Source organism: Aulonocara stuartgranti, assembly GCF_965226115.1.
Source record: "Aulonocara stuartgranti genome assembly, chromosome: 2".
Classification (NCBI taxonomy): Eukaryota; Metazoa; Chordata; class Actinopteri; order Cichliformes; family Cichlidae; genus Aulonocara; species Aulonocara stuartgranti.
The window spans coordinates 18,488,744-18,502,794 of record NC_138940.1 but is presented as its reverse complement, the minus strand read 5'-3'; the positions used below and the strand labels follow the sequence as shown (position 1 = coordinate 18,502,794).

Here is a 14,051-nt window from a genome sequence, read left to right as displayed (position 1 = left end):
TCCCACTGCCAAAGCGTACTAACATTAGCAGCCTCAACGACTACCGACCAGTTGCTCTAACACCTGTTATAATGAAGTGCTTTGAGAAACTGGTCCGACGTCACATCATGTCCTGCCTGCCACCCACACTCGACCCGCTCCAGTTTGCATACAGAGCTAACAGATCAACTGAAGATGCCATTGCTACAACGCTCCACACCACCATCTCTCACCTGGAAGTGCAGGGCCGTTACGCCAGGCTGCTCTTTGTTGACTTTAGCTCTGCTTTCAATACGATACTCCCGGACAGACTAATAGATAAACTGCTGGAAATTGGACTTCCTTCCACCACCTGCCGCTGGATCAGAGACTTCCTCTCAGACCGTGTACAGAGAGTTAGAGTGGGGCCTCATCTTTCCTCAGCCCTCAGCCTCAACACCGGCTCTCCACAAGGCTGTGTACTGAGTCCCCTACTGTACACTCTGTACACACATGACTGTGTTAGTTCCCACCCAGACAACACAGTCATCAAGTTTGCAGATGATACCACTGTGGTGGGGCTCATCTCAGGGGGAGATGAGACTGCATACAGAGCTGAAGTTCAGAGGCTGTCAGATTGGTGTGCAGACAACAACCTGGATCTCAATACCACCAAAACAAAAGAACTGGTAGTTGACTTCAGAAGGAGGAAGTCCGAGCTGCAGCCTGTCAGCATCAACGGGGAGTGCGTGGAAAGGGTCTCCAGTTTCAAGTTTCTGGGTGTGCACATAGACACAGACCTCCAATGGAGCTCTAACACCTCTGCGGTCTTAAAGAAGGCCCAACAGCGTCTCCACTTTCTGAGAATCCTCAGAAAAATGGACCTGAAGAAGGAGCTGCTGACCGTCTTCTACCGCTGCTCCATTGAAAGTGTGCTGACATATTGCATCGGTGTGTGGTTCTCCAGCTGCACCACAGCACACAGAAAGGCACTCCAGAGGGTCATCAACATGGCCCAAAAAATCATTGGACATCCTCTTCCCTCCCTGAAGGACCTGTACAGCACTCGCTGTCTCAAGAGGGCACGCAGCATCCTACGGGACTGCACACACCCAGGACACCGGGTGTTTAAGCTGCTGCCGTCTGGCAGGAGGTTCAGGCTGCTGAGGTCCCGAACAAATAGACTCAAGGACAGCTTTTACAACAGGGCAATAGCCCTGATCAATGTAAATAGCTGACCTGACTGGATACCTCCCTGGACTTTTTAGGGGGAGGTAACAATGTTTAAAACGATAACAATAATATTTATATTTATAACAAGGTGCAATAATAATTAATGTGCAATAATAACAGTGTGCAATACACATACACTTATTCTTCTTTTTTATACTAAGTTAATATACTGTGTTGTGTTGTTTGTTACGTTGTGATGTGTCATATCGTGTCGTGTTGTGTTATATGTAGTGCCGACGTAGGACAGTTTTTCCAATTTCATTGTACTACTGTACTATGTATGACTGTGCAATGACAATAAAGAGTTATCTTATCTTATCTTATCTTATCTTATCTTATCTATAAGAAGTATTCTTAGGACTGGACTGAGAAGATATTTTGAAACTTTTTGTGAAGCTTCAGATTTGTTGGATACAACATCCTTGCCCTGTTTTGTTATGCTGTCCAGATAACTTGTGTTCTTTAATAGCATGTTTCCCACATATCATTCCACATATGACATATTTTAGGGAAACCTGAGAAGCAAAGAACAGTCAAACAACAGAGCATAATGACCTTGGGAGATGCTAGCATTACAGTCAGTACACTGATGGATACATATGCATGTCATGCTCTAAATACAAAGGCTTCTCTCTGCGGAGAACAATTCTCATTGGACCTCATTCAAATGCACAATCTGGTAATAAGGAAGACAAATGAACACTGAAATACAAATCTTTAAACAGAATAATAATAATAATGAAAGAGGATCCTGCTCAGTTATTATCATTATTATTAATAAATAATCATTAAATTTAAATAAGTTATTTATAGAGGAGAACATATTAAAATAAAGAACTTAATAACTCAGGTACTTTAATGTATCTTTTTTTTTAAGAGTAGCTGAATCTCTCTCTCTCTCTACACATACACATATACATATACACATATACACATACACATACACACATATACACATATATATATACACAACAACAACAACAACAACACCCAGCACGCCCCTGCGGGCGGTTTATCCTTCAAGCTCGGGTCCTCTACTAGAGGCCTGGGAGCTTGAGGGTCCTGCGCAGTATCTTAGCTGTTCCCAGGACTGCGCTCTTCTGGAAAGAGATCTCCGATGTTGTTCCCGGGATCTGCTGGAGCCACTCGCCTAGCTTGGGAGTCACCGCACCTAGTGCTCCGATTACCACGGGGACCACCGTTACCTTCACCCTCCACATCCTCTCGAGCTCTTCTCTGAGCCCTTGGTATTTCTCCAGCTTCTCGTGTTCCTTCTTCCTGATATTGCTGTCATTCGGAACCGCTACATCGTTCACTACGGCCGTCTTCTTCTGTTTGTCTACCACCACTATGTCCGGTTGGTTAGCCACCATCATTTTGTCCGTCTGTATCTGGAAGTCCCACAGGATCTTAGCTCGGTCATTCTCCACCACCCTTGGGGGCATCTCCCATTTTGACCTCGGGACTTCCAGGTTATACTCGGCACAGATGTTCCTGTACACTATGCCGGCCACTTGGTTATGGCGTTCCATGTATGCCTTGCCTGCTAGCATCTTGCACCCTGCTGTTATGTGCTGGATTGTCTCTGGGGCATCTTTACACAGCCTGCACCTGGGGTCTTGCCTGGTGTGATAGACCCCAGCCTCTATGGATCTTGTACTCAGAGCTTGTTCCTGTGCTGCCATGATTAGTGCCTCTGTGCTGTCTTTCAGTCCAGCTTTGTCCAGCCACTGGTAGGATTTCTGGATATCAGCCACCTCCTCTATCTGCCAGTGGTACATACCGTGCAGGGGCCTGTCCTTCCATGATGGTTCCTCGTCTCCCTCCTCTTTCTTGGGTTTCTGCTACCTGAGGTATTCACTGAGCACTCGGTCAGTTGGGGCCATCTTCCCAATGTATTCTTGGATGTTCGTTGTCTCATCCTGGACTGTGGTGCTGACACTCACCAGTCCCCGGCCCCCTTCCTTCCGCTTAGCGTACAGCCTCAGGGTGCTGGACTTGGGGTGAAACCCTCCATGCATGGTAAGGAGTTTTCTTGTCTTTATGTCAGTGGCTTCTATCTCCTCCTTTGGCCAGCCTATTACCCCAGCAGGGTACCTGATCACGGGCAGGGCGTAGGTGTTGATGGCCCGGATCTTGTTCTTACCATTCAGCTGACTCCTCAGGACTTGCCTGACCCTCTGCAGATACTTGGTGGTTACAGCTTTCCTAGCAGCCTCTTCATGGTTCCTCCCATTCGCCTGCGGGATCCCCAGGTACTTGTAACTGTCCTCTATGTCTGCAATGTTGCCTTCTGGTAGTTCAATCCCCTCAGTTCTGACTGCCTTCCCTCTCTTTGTTACCATCCGACTACACTTCTCCAGTCCGAACGACATTCCAATGTCATTGCTGTATAGCCTGGTAGTGTGGATCAGTGAATCGATGTCTCGTTCACTCTTGGCATACAGCTTGATGTCATCCATGTACAGGAGGTGGCTGACAACTGCTCCGTTCCATAGCCAGTATCCGTAGCCAGTCTTGTCAATGATCTCACTGAGGGGGTTCAGGCCTATGCAGAACAGCAGTGGGGACAGAGCATCTCCTTGGTAGATCCCGCACTTGATGGTGACTTGTGCTATGGGCTTGGAGTTGGCCTCTAGTGTTGTACGCCACATCCCCATTGAGTTCCTGATGAAGGCTCTTAGGGTCCCATTGATCTTGTACAATTCTAGGCATTCCAGTATCCAGCTGTGGGGCATTGGGCCTTTGGGTCATAGGCCTTCTTGTAATCAATCCAGGCAGTGCACAGGTTGGTCAGTCTGGTCTTGCAGTCTCGACTGACTGTTCTGTCTACCAGTAGCTGGTGTTTTGCGCCTCTGGTATTCTTGCCAATTCCTTTCTGTGTCCCGCTCATGTATTGACCCATGTGCCTGTTCATCTTAGCCGATATGATGCCTGACAGGAGCTTCCATGTAGTACTGAGGCAGGTTATTGGTCGGTAGTTGGAGGGGACCGGTCACTTCTTGGGGTCCTTGGGGATCAGGACCGTTCGACCTTCGGTTAGCCATTCCGGGTGTCTCTCGTTAACTAGCAGCTGGTTCATTTGTGCTGCCAGACGCTCGTGGAGTGCAGTCAGCTTCTTCAGCCAGTAGGCGTGAACCATGTCGGGCCCTGGTGCTGTCCAACTCTTCATACTGGAGACCCTTTCTTGGATATCTGCCACTGTGATGGTTACTGGACCCTGTTCAGGGAGGTCGCTGTGGTCTGCCCTCCGATCCTCTAGCCACTGAGCATTGCCGTTATGGGTTGCGTCCTTCTCCCATATGCTCTTCCAGTATTGCTCCGTCTCCAGCCTTGGTGGTGCTGTTCTCTTATTGTTCCCTTGCCACTGAGAGTACACCTTTGCTGGTTCTGTGGAGAACAGCTGGTTTATTCTCCTGCCTTCTATCTCTCTGGTGTACCTCCTCAAGCGGCTGGCCAAGGCTGTGAGTCTTTGCTTGGCAGTTTCCAAGGCCTCAGGTATGGACAGCTTGCTGTATTTCTTAGGCATTGTAATTGAAGTGCTTTTCCTCCCTGGGCGCCCGAGTCTTGCTAAAAAGTCTTAAACCCTAAAATATGCAACATGAGCATCAATGAGCTGTCAGAGTTGTATTTGTTATCCTTCTACTGTGATTCAGGCCGCTCCAAGCATTAAGTCTGCTCAAATAAAATTAGATGGATGTACTAATTTGACTACTTACTCTAATAATAATAATAATATGTGAGATTAAATGAACAGGGTCATAAATTTAATTACACTCGCCTTTACTGAAGAACTGAGCCTTCAGAAATAAATCCCATTAAACATAAAATATTTTTCAAACCTGGGAACCTTCGACCTTCTTCGTTTATAAATGCAGAGTACTGTTGCAGTCCACAGTAACTGTGAACAAATTGTGAAAATGAAGCGAATCAGAAAAAATATCACCAACAAAAAACCTTCAATTTAAATCCAGAGAAACACCCAAAGCTACAAACAGTAGTGAAAGTGAAAGAAACCAAAAAGTAATGCAGCTTACATTCCTCTTATGCTGTGCAGGCTTCAGGCAGAGCGCACACCATTTCTGATGCGCGCGCACACACACACACACACACACACACACACACACACACACAGGGTCTAATATTGGAGTTATTAATTGAGAAAATGACTTTGACGCTGGTTTGACAGTAGTGCAGAACAGAGCAGAAGGCAGACCTAATCACTCCGGCCCTAAATGGATTCATTATGAGGACCAGCCTGACATGCTGCTACAGCTGCTACTGCAATGCAGAAGGAAAGGCAGGGTGGGGGTGACTGGGGCCTAATCCAGCACAATGACACCTATAAAATCGACTTTTACTTCCTGACAGGGCATTACACTGAGCTAAGAGTCTTGTAGAAAGACAGCAAATACAGTATTTAGGTTTGAACTCTGGGACTCAAACAGGTTTTCTTGGCTTTGCCTTTTGTTTAGATGACAACGTTTCTTCAATCAGCATGATTGACCTGCAGCACATGTCAGGACACTGAGCTACTATTGATCATATCATTTTGATATTCATGCAGGGGTACATAACACCTAACAAATAAAAGAGCTTTCCGATTTTGATGCTAAAGTTGCAAAAATTGACAACCTGCTTATTATGTGGAGATGTTCGACACTCCTCGGTGGAAAGAATGCACTGAAGGAGAAGTGAAAAAAAGCAAATCCTCGAGGAATGAAACATAAAAAGGATTTTGTGCAGCAAAGATATTGATTCTCTGCTTCCTTGTTGATCATCTCACAACCCTGAAGATTATGTCCTCTGGGTTGGGAACCAATTACCTCTGCTCATGAGATATATTTAGTTTTTTTTTAGTAAAGTATAAAATAAAAACTCTTTCATGAGTGACTCTTCCAATCAGGGGCAGAATTTGATGACAGCATTTTTTTTATTTTATTGTGGATTGTTAAAATTGCTTGGGGTTAAGATGTGCATGGCGTATAAGGTGGTGGAATAAAAACCAGTAGCTGTTCTAAAAACTAAAACTGACGTTTACTTAAAAATTTTGAGGCAACACTTTTACACTTAAAAATATTTAGTAGATTGGAAACCAGTCAAATCTGTTCAATATACTTGATCAATTGAATAACTAAAGCTTAAACATATTAAGTTGAAATTAATAATTGTAGTTGTTACACAAACGTGAAAAAATTGAGTAAATAACACTGACATGCTTGGTCAGTGTAACTGAAATATACAGGGTGGGCCATTTATACGGATACACCATAATAACATGCACTGTAAAACCTAATAAGTTCACAGAACTCAAAAATTGTTGTGTAACAGATTACACAACAATTTTTTAGTGATGTTTTTAAAAGTTTTAAGTTTAACTACAATAAAAATTATAGTTGCAGTTGCCTTAAATTACCTCAATGTTAACTCATAAATGTTGATATTCCTCAACTTATAATTAGGGAGTAATAAACTCAAAATGTTCAATTTTTTCAACTTAATTAAGGTGGGAAATACACTCAAAATATTTTACATATTGCAACTCATACGATGTGGGAAATAAACTCAAACTTTTTCATATTTTCTAACTTATAATATGGGAAATAACACTTAAAATCTTCAATATTTTTTAAAATACTGTGGGAAATACACTTACAAATAATTCTAAACTGTTTACCCAGTAAATTATAATCAGCTAAAAGTGTTAGAAAACATGAAAGTAACAACACTAACAATTTAACAACTTTTTATTAAACACAATGTGCTTTTAAAAAGGCACAAACAACAGAGCTCACTCATAAAAAAGTGCTTCATAAATAAAACAAGAGAAAAAGACTCCAAGGGTCTCCATCTCAATTCTAAAATTCAATAACATTTTCAGTATTAACAGCAATTGCAGCTATTAGAACATTGATGCATTTAACACTTACTGTACCTTGACAGCTGCAGCTCACTTTCTTTTTTAAAAATACATAAAAAAAACAGTACTGGTTTCCACTGCTGTACTTATAGGGAACAAACATCAAGGCAGTGCATTTACGTATTAGGCAACAGAACATTAAACATGAATAGTGAACTGAACAGTCATTCATCTTAAATGTGAGGTAGAAGAGGCAAATGATTAGGAAAAAAACAAACAAAAAAGCTTCCTCAATACTCAGCTTAACAAGTAGTCCATTCTGAGTGATTCACTCATTGAACAAATCATTCTTCAGCATCAGTAGACGCCCTTTCAGTGGTTTGTTGTCCTCAAGGCACATCACAACCTTTTGGATAAATGTGAATGTAAGTTCAAGTTTCTTTGGGTATTGTAGGTCTAATGCATAGATGTACCCAAAGAGCAGGAGAAATGACTCAGCCAGATTTGTGGGACCATTCACAAGTATTTCATCCTCAACGACAATGCAGATGCTTTCGGGACTGAAGAGGGCCGAATCAGTAGTGTCATCCGTGACAACTGTCAGCAGAGCCACAGGAGTGTCAGTGAGGTCTGGACCATCTGCTGACTGCAAAACAAAAATAATACAAGAATGAGTTCAGCCCCACAAGGACACAAATCATGCTATTGATTAGAGGTGTGAATCTTCATAAGTCGCACGTTTCTTTTAGGATTATAATGTCAACGATTTAATTTGATATTGCGATACATCATGATGCATTACAATAATCTTAATTTGGGTTTGGTTTCAAAACATATGTGTAAATAAATGTTTTCAATAATAAATATATGCCAAGATATTTGTTTTTGTTATTTACCAAACATTTCTCTGACCACAACATGGCACCTCCAAAAAAATAGAACACTTGAATTTTAAAAAGGGAGATAGTTTTTATCTGCAGATTTTTTTTGTATAATAATCTTTCAACTATTTTCATGTTTTCTGGTTTATGCGTAACAATCTTCTTGCAATCTTATTCAACAATAGTTGATATATGGGAGAAAACAAGTCAGATGAGGACTGTGTTGAACATCCTTCCTGATATACAGTGGGGCAAAAAAGTATTTAGTCAGCCACCGATTGTGCAAGTTCCCCCACCTAAAATGATGACAGAGGTCAGTAATTTGCACCAGAGGTACACTTTAACTGTGAGAGACAGAATGTGAAAAAAAAATCCATGAATCCACATGGTAGGATTTGTAAAGAATTTATTCGTAAATCAGGGTGGAAAATAAGTATTTGGTCAATAACAAAAATACAACTCAATACTTTGTAACATAACCTTTGTTGGCAATAACAGAGGTCAAACGTTTACTATAGGTCTTTACCAGGTTTGCACACACAGTAGCTGGTATTTTGGCCCATTCCTCCATGCAGATCTTCTCGAGAGCAGTGATGTTTTGGGGCTGTCGCCGAGCAACACGGACTTTCAACTCCCGCCACAGATTTTCTATGGGGTTGAGGTCTGGAGACTGGCTAGGCCACTCCAGGACTTTCAAATGCTTCTTACGGAGCCACTCCTTTGTTGCCCGGGCGGTGTGTTTTGGATCATTGTCATGTTGGAAGACCCAGCCTCGTTTCATCTTCAAAGTTCTCACTGATGGAAGGAGGTTTTGGCTCAAAATCTCACGATACATGGCCCCATTCATTCTGTCCTTAACAAGGATCAGTCGTCCTGTCCCCTTGGCAGAAAAACAGCCCCATAACATGATGTTTCCACCCCCATGCTTCACAGTAGGTATGGTGTTCTTGGGATGCAACTCAGTATTCTTCTTCCTCCAAACACGACGAGTTGAGTTTATACCAAAAAGTTCTACTTTGGTTTCATCTGACCACATGACAGTCTCCCAATCCTCTGCTGTATCATCCATGTGCTCTCTGGCAAACTTCAGACGGGCCTGGACATGCACTGGCTTCAGCAGCGGAACACGTCTGGCACTGCGGGATTTGATTCCCTGCCGTTGTAGTGTGTTACTGATGGTGACCTTTGTTACTTTGGTCCCAGCTCTCTGCAGGTCATTCACCATGTCCCCCTGTGTGGTTCTGGGATCTTTGCTCCCCGTTCTCATGATCATTTTGATCCCACGGGATGAGATCTTGCGTGGAGCCCCAGATCGAGGGAGATTATCAGTGGTCTTGTATGTCTTCCATTTTCTGATGATTGCTCCCACAGTTGATTTTTGCACACCAAGCTGCTTGCCTATTGTAGATTCACTCTTCCCAGTCTGGTGCAGGTCTACAATACTTTTCCTGGTGTCCTTTGAAAGCTCTTTGGTCTTGGCCATGGCGGAGTTTGGAGTCTGACTGTTTGAGGCTGTGGACAGGTCTCTTTTATACAGATGATGAGTTCAAACAGGTGCCATTCATACAGGTAACGAGTGGGGGACAGAAAAGCTTCTTACAGAAGACGTTACAGGTCTGTGTGAGCCAGAGATTTTCCTTGTTTGAGGTGACCAAATACTTATTTTCCACCCTAATTTACGAATAAATTCTTTACAAATCCTACCATGTGAATTCATGGATTTTTTTTCACATTCTGTCTCTCACAGTTGAAGTGTACCTCTGGTGCAAATTACTGACCTCTGTCATTTTTTTAAGTGGGGGAACTTGCACAATCGGTGGCTGACTAAATACTTTTTTGCCCCACTGTACACCCTGGTTCTCCTTGAGTTCTGAGCAATGTCATATGGTTGATGCTGAGGCCAGTACACTTACATCACAAGTCCTGAATAACGTGGAGGCATCTTCACGCAGGTACACAGGAAGTGCACGAAGGACGAGGGCCCGTCTTGTATTTACATCATGCTGTTCCTAGATGAACACACAATATCTATTAGAATAGTATTTACACAAATGCAGAGTAAAAACAAAGTGTTGGATAGCCATGTTCTGATTGTCATTGTTATAGATCAGGGGTGTCCAAACTTTTTGTGTAACGGGCTAAACCTGTCAATCTAGAAGGGTAACCCAAAAAAAAATCTAAAAATTTTGAATAATTCAAGGCAAAATTCTCTAGTTTCTTTGTATTTATTTTTTATTTAAATTGGGACACAAATTATAAAACTCACCCACTGACAACTGGTGAAATGTTGACTCTCTGTAGCGCTCTTTGCAGTCTGATATCTGTAAACAATATGTGCACAAAGACGACTTATTAATGTTCAAAAACATTTCTTGCACAGCACACACACACAAGTAGTCAGCTGATCTCATCTGATGCAGATCTGCTCCTTGATCAAGTGACATTTGTCCGGATTTTTGGCACGAGTGACGTCGAATCAGCACCGCAGCTGGATGGCCCGATTTACATACCCAGCGCAGCTGATACTCACCACAATAATTTACTAAGATTATATGCACTCCTGTTATTAAGTCCAGTTCAGTCTGTTAATGTTAACCGTTTCAAACTAATGTTGATAGGTGTGTTGCTAAGCTTAATAACTTAAATAACAAACTTGAAATTTACCCGTCCTATTTTCCCTTTTATTGTTTTTTCTCTGTGCTGTAAATCTTCTGTCTAAGAAGAAATCTGAGGCTGCTGTTCTGAAAATAAGCTACCAAAGCTTTTTCTGAATGAATCAATAAAGATCCATTTATGGAAAGCTGTGATGAAAGCAGTTTTGTCTTTAATTATATTCAACAATATAACATATTCGACCACTTTTAAGTGATTTTGTGATCTTTAATACACTAAAGTTAAGGTTATTTACCTAATTTCTAGTAAGTAGCCCTCAGTGAAAAAAGTTTGGACACCCCAGCCTTACAGGTTAGGGAGTATTTGTGATCCGCACAGTCTGCATCAATGATTCTTTCTTAGCCTGGGAGCAGAACGCGGCTCTTTATTTTCATTTCATTTCAATTTATCTAGCAAAGATCGATAGGGTCTGGCTTAAAGGTGTCAAGGAGGCGCCTCAGTCTGGCTGGTTGAGCCTTGTCGAATTAGCGCGAACAATTTAGCTGAACTTCGTTCGTAGCACCGAGTTCGACCAGTGTATAATGTTAGGCTGAATCAGGCGATGCATTTTTCCGCAAGCCTTGACTTGTAGAGCTCGCTTAGTGGAATACCCCTCTAAACTGTTAAAAGGATTTCGAGATTATCTCACAACCACACATTTGAGACTACGAAAAAATACAAACGTGTCTAATTACCATCATGATAACACACTCATGTTGTTTATTATTGTTCGCTTCATGCTAGCACACACACACAGCTCAACAGCGTAAACTACTGACTGTGTAACACGGACACTTATTGAAATAAGTATACTCACAATACGCACGTACATTACCGGCGAATACGACAACCAGTGGAAAGTTTTAGTAGAAAGTTCAAATGCATGGAGCTAGAACTGCCACCGTCAACTTCCCGGGCAAGAATACAATGCATTATGGGAAATGTTGTCCCCCACGGAAAACCGCCAAAACGTTACATCATTCTAATTTGAAATAACATTACGTATTTGTCACATTAGAAAACTTCTAAAATTACAATTACTTGGATTCGAATTCATTTATAACAAACATTCACTGTGCACAAAGTACGAATATATTTCCAGTAAAAAATAAAAAAGAATGTTTATCGAAATTAAATTTAAACAAAACAAAAACACGTTAGACTTACCAAATTTAGGGCAGTTGATGAAAAAAAATAAGGTGGTGGGTTGAAGTTGGGGACTCTTAATCCACACGGGCTGGCCAAAACTTCCCCGTATCAAGGTAAATTCAAGATGGCTGACTAAGCTTTCCTGAGGGAGCGACAAGACTCCACCCACCAGAACGTCACTAATATATGCTTCTTAAACTTTTTGAGCGTTCCAAAAAATTTAGCTAAAAAATATTGAGCCCTATTCAATTAAAGCTGCATAAAAGCCAACAGAGCTCAATACTTTATAGTTTGCTCAACTACAAAACGACATTTGAGTGTTATGAGCTTATTAGTTATGAGCTAGAACAACTGTTAGGGATTACAGTGTGGGAATGGTTGGTGATATTAAAGTCCTGTTTGTGGCACATTAGTATATGTGAGGGGGCAAACTCCTCAAGATGGGTGGTGACCATGGTGGCCATTTAGAAGTCGGCCATCTTGGATACAACCTTTGTTTTTTCAATAGGAAGAGGGCCATGTGACACATCAAACTTATTGGTAGCAGTCTCCTGGAAAGTGGATTGGTCATCGTGGGCCAGTTGAATGGCCCCCAAGTTCTCCCGATCTGACCCCCTTAGAAGGCAATTGTCTATGGTGTGAAGATATGAGACGTGCAGCACCTGAAACTACAGATACTGGATGCCTGTGCTGGCATTTCTCCTGCGGTGTTGCTATCAGTGTGTGAAGAGTGGGAGAAGAGGGTTGCATTGACAATCCAACACAATGGGCAGCACATTGAACACATTTTATAAGTGGTCAGAAATGTGTAAATAACTCATGAAAGAATAAAGTTACCTTTGAAACCAAGCACACCATTGTTTTTCTTGTGACATTACCAATAAGTTTAATGTGTCACATGGCCCTCTTCCTATTGAAAAAACAAAAGTTGTAATCAGGATGGCCGACTTCTAAATGGCCACCATGGTCACCACCCATCTTGAGGAGTTTGCCCCCTCACATATACTAATGTGCCACAAACAGGACTTTAATATTACCAACCATTCCCATTTTATTACGGTGTATCCATATAAATGGCCCACCCTGTAGATGGTCAGTTAATCCAAAATTTTGTTCCATTTTCTTAATATTGTAAACTGAATGCAATATAATCAAAATTGTACTTAATATTAAATATGGTAAATGGCCTGTATTTGTATAGTGCTTTACTTAGTCCCTATGGACCCCAAAGCACTTTACACTACATTCAGTCATCCACACACTGGTGATGGCAGCTACATTGCAGTCACAGCCACCCTGGGGCGCACTGACTGGCCCTCTGACCACCACCAGCAGGCAACCAGTAGCAACCAAGACTGTTGGTGCCGGGGCTTGAACCAGCAACCTTCCGATTACAAGACAAACTGCCAACTCTTGAGCCACGATCGCCCCCTAACATTCAAACATGAATGTTATTGTATTTCACTGGTAGTTTAAGTCTACAAAACCAAACAAACTAATATGTAGTTGTGTGTTTCATAATACATGTGATAGGTTTGTAGCTTGAACCCATCCGCTGGAACGTTGAAGACAATATAATTACACTGCAAAAGAAGACACAAGTAGGCAAAGTTCTTCATGTTTCTCGTGCACGGGAGAGACCGGACAGGCGCCGTTCCTTCGCTTGACCCCAGTTGCTCTCGTTCGTTCTCCCGTAACACTGTTCTTTTATTGAGGTTACATGAATATGCATAGGTTCATTAACATATGACGTCTACATACAAACAAAGAGTACCTTGCCTGTGTGTGTGTGTGTGTGTGTGACTTCCTTAACCTGCTGGTCTGGAAAATCCAACAGTTCATCTAAACAAAAAGCACTTAGACTAGAACAGACGTAGCTACGTTAATCCTACCATAAAACAATAAAACATGGTACGACCTCTCCATGCTCCTAGGATGTAGGTGTGCATTCCAGTGTGGAATACACACCAAGCCTTTGCAGCCTGCTAAAGATCACAGTCCTATCACTACACAATTGATTATACACCTCTAAGCATATATGGTTAAATATTTCTAAGCATAAATGACAATCAACAATACAAAACCTAACAACATGTATGAAAAATGACCACATGTTAACATTTTTCCAAATGAAAATTTAATTTTCATAAACATGGCAATAACTCGCAATAAAGAAGCACTAAAAAGACAAGAGCCTTTTCCCTTTTAGCTCAAAGCCTCACATACTTGAAGGATAAATGTCAAACCAGGAGAGCAAACACAAACGCTCAGAGTATTTGAAAAACAAAATGAACAAAACAATGCAAAAGGCTCATGGT

The 14,051-nt window shown here is 41.9% G+C and overlaps 1 protein-coding gene and 1 long non-coding RNA gene across 2 annotated transcripts in view; one reads left to right on the top strand and one right to left on the bottom strand.

The window, feature by feature from the left end:
- The window catches only part of LOC309688152 (uncharacterized protein), a 180,087-nt gene that overhangs the window by 66,176 nt on the left and 99,860 nt on the right, over positions 1-14,051 (top strand). The gene's annotated exons all lie outside the window — the stretch shown is intronic.
- On the bottom strand, positions 9,790-11,737 carry LOC309688182. Its single transcript, XR_014270976.1, has 3 exons — positions 11,402-11,737; positions 10,199-10,253; positions 9,790-9,941 (listed from the first exon to the last, which is right to left on the bottom strand). It is a non-coding gene; the product is annotated as an uncharacterized lncRNA (long non-coding RNA).